At 44.3% G+C, this 6,827-nt stretch overlaps 1 protein-coding gene across 1 annotated transcript in view; it reads right to left on the bottom strand.

Moving 5' to 3' along the window:
• The window catches only part of T265_11930 (hypothetical protein), a gene marked incomplete at both ends in the record, with an annotated part of 44,696 nt that extends 44,308 nt beyond the window's left edge, over window positions 1-388 (bottom strand). The window contains one exon of the mRNA XM_009178759.1: window positions 240-388. The remainder of the gene's footprint in view (window positions 1-239) is intronic.
• Window positions 389-6,827: the final 6,439 nt, after the last annotated feature.

Raw genomic sequence — 6,827 nt, 5'->3', positions numbered from 1 at the left:
TTGTTGATGATGATGATGATGATGATGATGATGATGATGATGAGCATCGGATTCTAGAGTGTTGTGGTGAGCTTTTGTCATTTAACGTCCTTCAGGTCTATAGGACGCACTGGCGGACAGACAGTGTGATAAGGCAGATGCTAGAGTACTCCCCCGATCAAACAGGCTGACCCCAAATTTTGTGTACTGAAAACAAATTAGGAGTACCAATTGGAATCTCAACTGCCAATTAAACTCACATTCTAGCGCTCAGCTTTATCTCGTACACACTACTGTATACCAGAAAGTGCCGTAGCTGGAGCCATCTCTTGAGTGAGGTGATGAAGTTCCGTTGGAAGTGCTTTTACAGGATTATTGCAGAATTTTGCAGAATGTCACGCTGGGAACGCGAGAACAACCCCACAAAATGCTCATTGCTGATTGGCTTGTGTCCTGGTCAACTGACGCTTGACCTTGACAATCTCTAACCGGCCGGCGATAGTCGTGCAATCGAAGTGAAGTTCGGCAATTTATGCCGGCTTGCTTTTAAGCACCTCCCCCTGGACGGTTTTCGACGCCGCTGGCTATTTGCATACCCAAATTATTTTCGCCGAAACTATGGGGCTTTTGAAGTTGTGACTATAACGGGGAGTTGGTCTAATCCGTTTGCACCTTCCTGTGCTATGTTGCAAGTAGCATTTTGCTTAAGTGAGCTAGTTTCAAGGTGACGGACCTTCACCGGTCCGCATTTTCTTACCGGTTTACGCGACATAAAACGCGAAATCGCATTCTGGCATATTTTCGGCGTTCTGCGGTGTCCTTTAGGAATAAAAAACATTTAAACAATATCTAATGGAAATTTCACACCAGAATACCGGTTGTCGACGTTTCTTTGCTTTACAACCCAGAGATGTAACAAATGCGATTATATTAGCAAAATATATTTTGTTCGGTAAACCTGGTCAGAACACATTTTCCCTTGTATTTCAACTTCCATTAAGTGCAACATTTTTAGACAACAACATGAACTATGCTTGTTGATGATCCCCTTTTCCAGTTATGCATAACTAGCATGTAGATTAGACGGAACCACGAGATAGCTGAAGGTATTGTTCCTATTATAAATCTGACGTTCTATAGGTGGTGACAGCCATAAAGCTGTCGCTATGATAACGGTAACCGTTGCTACTCATCTCGAATACTTATTGTAAATGCTAACACCGCGTCGCTGAATATGAGACCTCACCTATTCACAGTAACATAATCCAATGACCAAAGACGGGCTTTCATGCCCATAACCATACGCGATAGCTCGTCATAGCCATCGCTGTACTCGATGTCGCCTAACCTGGCTATTTTTCGTGACTGCTAGTCCCGTATCAATATGCGGCGTTGTGTATCCGGTAACTTAATCCAACTTAATCTGTCTTACTTGTAACTGTATGCGTTGTCGCTTATATATGCTACCAATGATGAAAAACGGGCCATTATTTATACGAACCGATGAATATGATGCCAAAACTATGCACACATACCTAAGCTAAAGACGAACGACGGACCTCATACCCAGAACTGTACGCGATATTGCCATTCTTGACGACGTTTTGAAGCTGCTAGGCCAGTGCCTATGTGCGACGCTGATCATAAGGTTTCAGCTGTGTGCGGTATCCTGATTTAACTGCCCAAGATAGCCCGTCATACACATAACTGTGCGCCTTCTCGCTTATGTCTGCTACCTATATAATCATCAGCGACAGCATGACATCAGTACTGCCGCACCCGCCTGCTACCTATAGTAATCACCAAGCCAGTATCTATTGGGGCCGACAAAAACTATGTATGATATCTTATTTCAACGGCCAGCGACAGGCTGTCATACTCACAACTGTAGTCGATATCGCCTACTTTGTCTACCGATCGTAATTGCAAGGCCCGAGTCTATGTAAATGCTGAGTATGAGGTTTCAACTATGCCCAGTAGCCCAGTTTAATCGTCAGCGACGGCCCGTCTTTCTCATAAATATAGTCGATATCACCTGCCGAGGCTACTTCTTGTAACCGCCAGGCCCATACATAAGCAGTGTCTGACTATAATGTCCCTACCAACACTCCATTCCTGGAAAATACACAACCGCCTTCAACAAATCATGTTTCTCTTTATTAGTTGCATCGGTACGAACGTAATGTGAGGTTATTTCACTTCACAGATTTTTACTCGACAGGGTTTCTTAAAAAATGCATAATCAATTACGATCTGTACATCATCATGATCGAAAGCATGATACCAGTGTTCAACACCGATGCCTCACTGCCGTACATAAATTATTGATTTGAAAACCTTGTTGTAAAGAAGAGTACACATCTTTCGTGATATCATTTAAAACACGTACTTAAGCAAACCTGTAGTGGCTGGCTCACCAAGTGCTTAACAAAACCTTTTGCCCAAAATAACCGGTTGGTGTCCACGCTGAACTTGGAGACTCACCGTTATAAAGGTGAAGTCACTACTTGCTAAATCAGTAAAATCAGCGATAACGAGGGAGTCTTGTGTACATCGATGATTCGATAGCGGGATTCGGCGCCCATATGCATATTGGGAGCGGGGAAGCTAAAGCTAAACGGGAGTGTTTACTTGTCGGTCATAAGGCCAAATGGTGGAGACTTGAGCCGTAAGGTCCACGGGCCACACGCGCCCGCAAACGCGCACCATGGATGCAGCCGTAGCGAAAGTCTAGTGAGTGAGCGGGTGCTGGGTGTCAAATCCGCTCGTTTAGAGCAATAATTCTCAGCTTCACTTGATTTCTGCTCGCCAGTGCTGATACAATGTAGCTTTATAAAATCGACAAATTGGTCTTCCTCACTGAAACTCGTAACAACCACATACTCAAGTACATTGGCAACATAGCCAACAAGCACCACCCTTCTGGGCTTCATCCAACCCATCGTTTATGTCAAAGTATTGCGAACCATCTTCAATTCTGAAATCGTGTCGAATATATCTGAATAAATGAGCCAGTAAGATAGCCAAAACTGATGCGACCCAACTGTCCCAGATAATGGTGACTATGATGATTTAGCTGTAGAATGCAAGGACACGTTCCTGAGTGGAAAATCCCGGTGCACACCCGAAAAATCGCCGTGTAATTGTCAACTCACACTGCCGCACCCGCCTGCTACCTATAGTAATCACCAAGCCAGTATCTATTGGGGCCGACAAAAACTATGTATGATATCTTATTTCAACGGCCAGCGACAGGCTGTCATACTCACAACTGTAGTCGATATCGCCTACTTTGTCTACCGATCGTAATTGCAAGGCCCGAGTCTATGTAAATGCTGAGTATGAGGTTTCAACTATGCCCAGTAGCCCAGTTTAATCGTCAGCGACGGCCCGTCTTTCTCATAAATATAGTCGATATCACCTGCCGAGGCTACTTCTTGTAACCGCCAGGCCCATACATAAGCAGTGTCTGACTATAATGTCCCTACCAACACTCCATTCCTGGAAAATACACAACCGCCTTCAACAAATCATGTTTCTCTTTATTAGTTGCATCGGTACGAACGTAATGTGAGGTTATTTCACTTCACAGATTTTTACTCGACAGGGTTTCTTAAAAAATGCATAATCAATTACGATCTGTACATCATCATGATCGAAAGCATGATACCAGTGTTCAACACCGATGCCTCACTGCCGTACATAAATTATTGATTTGAAAACCTTGTTGTAAAGAAGAGTACACATCTTTCGTGATATCATTTAAAACACGTACTTAAGCAAACCTGTAGTGGCTGGCTCACCAAGTGCTTAACAAAACCTTTTGCCCAAAATAACCGGTTGGTGTCCACGCTGAACTTGGAGACTCACCGTTATAAAGGTGAAGTCACTACTTGCTAAATCAGTAAAATCAGCGATAACGAGGGAGTCTTGTGTACATCGATGATTCGATAGCGGGATTCGGCGCCCATATGCATATTGGGAGCGGGGAAGCTAAAGCTAAACGGGAGTGTTTACTTGTCGGTCATAAGGCCAAATGGTGGAGACTTGAGCCGTAAGGTCCACGGGCCACACGCGCCCGCAAACGCGCACCATGGATGCAGCCGTAGCGAAAGTCTAGTGAGTGAGCGGGTGCTGGGTGTCAAATCCGCTCGTTTAGAGCAATAATTCTCAGCTTCACTTGATTTCTGCTCGCCAGTGCTGATACAATGTAGCTTTATAAAATCGACAAATTGGTCTTCCTCACTGAAACTCGTAACAACCACATACTCAAGTACATTGGCAACATAGCCAACAAGCACCACCCTTCTGGGCTTCATCCAACCCATCGTTTATGTCAAAGTATTGCGAACCATCTTCAATTCTGAAATCGTGTCGAATATATCTGAATAAATGAGCCAGTAAGATAGCCAAAACTGATGCGACCCAACTGTCCCAGATAATGGTGACTATGATCATTTAGCTGGAGAATGCAAGGACACGTTCCTGAGTGGAAAATCCCGGTGCACACCCGAAAAATCGCCGTGTAATTGTCAACTCACGGATTTGCCAACACTGAACCGCACGAGCTATGGCTTCGAGACAACCGTTTTCAAACGCCTGACAACTCCTTAGTTCCGCTTCTCAAACGAACCAGCTCTCAGCCAGACAACGGTACAACGCGTACTGCAGCCTGATGCACATGTTACTTGATATTCATGGATATCCCGCGTTGACGTCATAGGTGCTTCAAACTAGCGAACGCGACCCGAGCATTGGAAGTTCGTGGATTGACCTTACCTGTCACACTACAATCAAAAGTAATACAACTTCGAATGTGTGTAAAACACTGCACCACACTACCCCTCCCACCGGATCAGAAAAATGCCTGCGGTTTTACATAAGCGTTATTCTACCTCTGAGGATTTCCCCGACCAACCAAAAACATTCTCCACCTCACAGTATTTTACGCCCAAGCCAGATCATCTCAAAAATGATGTCCGTTACGTGGCTGTACAGAAACCAAAGCATTTCCGTGCAATGGCGGCGTGGCATTGCAACTAGTTTTATAGCACACACGCAACTGCGTACTTCCCTCTCTTGATTTTCCATTACATGCGAACAGGAACGAACACAGTTTCTATTGTAACGCCGAACGGAACGTACCTACCTGTTGGAATAAACATCATTAGGATAACGTGCCACTCTTGGTGCAAAGTGTACGCAAATTACAACAAAATTATCATCACAGATAGAAGAGCAAGAGATGCTAACAGTGACACACAGATACATATCATATGACGTCTCAGACGCAACAAGATTTGAAAGACGCACGCCATTCTTTAGGCTGCAACAGCCACATTCTTAAGTCAAATCATGGAACAAACACGCAGCAACACCAGATATCTCTGAACTCTAAACTACGTCGGTTGTATACAACCTGGTCAATTCAATCCCTCGTAATCACATATGCCAGCTCACATCGATCGCATGCCTGAATATCGATTATCGCTTTTAAACTGGGCAGTGTCCTGGGCACAGGGTGAGCCGTTCAAATGAGGGCTCCACCAACACTACCCCGTGGTTCGTTGGCGTGGTTGGAGGAGCATTGAATTTGTGTGAATTTGTGTCAGGAATCCGGGGACTCTAGTCCAACCACTTTTCGACCTTCGCCGGTAACACGTTTCGTCAAAGGACATCACTGGTGTTGCTAACACCTATCCAGATCGTAAAAATATGGGTAACTAAGAGGATAGAATTGAAAGCGTGGAATGCAAAAGTCCTGGATATGTAGTTACATTTGATTTGAGATATCCGAAAAAATAAAAATAAAAATATTTATTCCCAACTAGTGGGTAACATACCGTCAGGCATGATTATAGTATTACATTCAGAATAAGAGCGTGACTGATGTGGTTTGCGATTGATGGAAATTTCCTGGAAAAGGGATGGTGACGTAAACAGTGGTCATTAAAGTAGACTTCATCACACCTGAGATAGCTTGGGTAGGGATCCAACATTACAAGGGCTCTTCGCCTCCTATGGAGAACATATCAGCTAACACAGCCGACGGCTAGACGCACACTCAAAATTTGTCGGGAACCGTGGTTCGTAGGAGGAAAACTTTAACATAAAGCTTTAAAATTTGCTGGGAATTTTTTGGGCATATGAGATCTTCCCAAACGGCGGCAGCTTTGTTGAAAGTTGTTTAAACCCACTCAATCCGAGCGATATTCATTGCTCGCGATATTCATATTTTAGTGGCTGTTTTGCCTGAGCACGTGAATTCAGGGGATGATTTTGTGGAGAATTTAGCTCGTCAACTGTTTTTCTGATTCATTGCATTTCAGGTTGCTTTGACAGAGTACCAGGCGAAACATTTCGTTGTTTTCGTCCGCAAAATCTCCAAAAGGAGCAGCAATTCGCCACTTTTGTATGAAAAGGCCTTCTAACGTTTCAGCAGACATCCCTACAGACTAAGCCGAAGCCGTGAAATTCGTCGCACCTAGTAAGTTCATGGTTCATTGTGATTTCGCGGTAGCGTACTGATTGCGCGGCAATGTTCCATGTTCGCCGGTACCATGACTACCTGGAGCACAACCATCCACGCAGAAATTTTATTTTTGATAGGCTCTCATCAACCGGCGACCGACTAATGATGAATTAAAGGAGTCTTCTACCCTTTTGAAATATGATGCTCCGTCATCGGAGATTCGGCAGTACGTCGCCGACCACTTTGGAAAGGTGCTCACTATCAAGGATGTGCGTAACTATCGCGTCAAGTGTCGACCCCCATTGTTAAGTAGGTCGTTGGTTACCTTTTAGTTGGTTTTTTAGATGACATGTCGTCCATCATAGCCAAGTTTCGA

This window comes from Opisthorchis viverrini, assembly GCF_000715545.1.
Source record: "Opisthorchis viverrini unplaced genomic scaffold opera_v5_650, whole genome shotgun sequence".
NCBI lineage: Eukaryota > Metazoa > Platyhelminthes > Trematoda > Opisthorchiida > Opisthorchiidae > Opisthorchis > Opisthorchis viverrini.
This window is presented reverse-complemented; position numbering and strand designations above follow the sequence as displayed.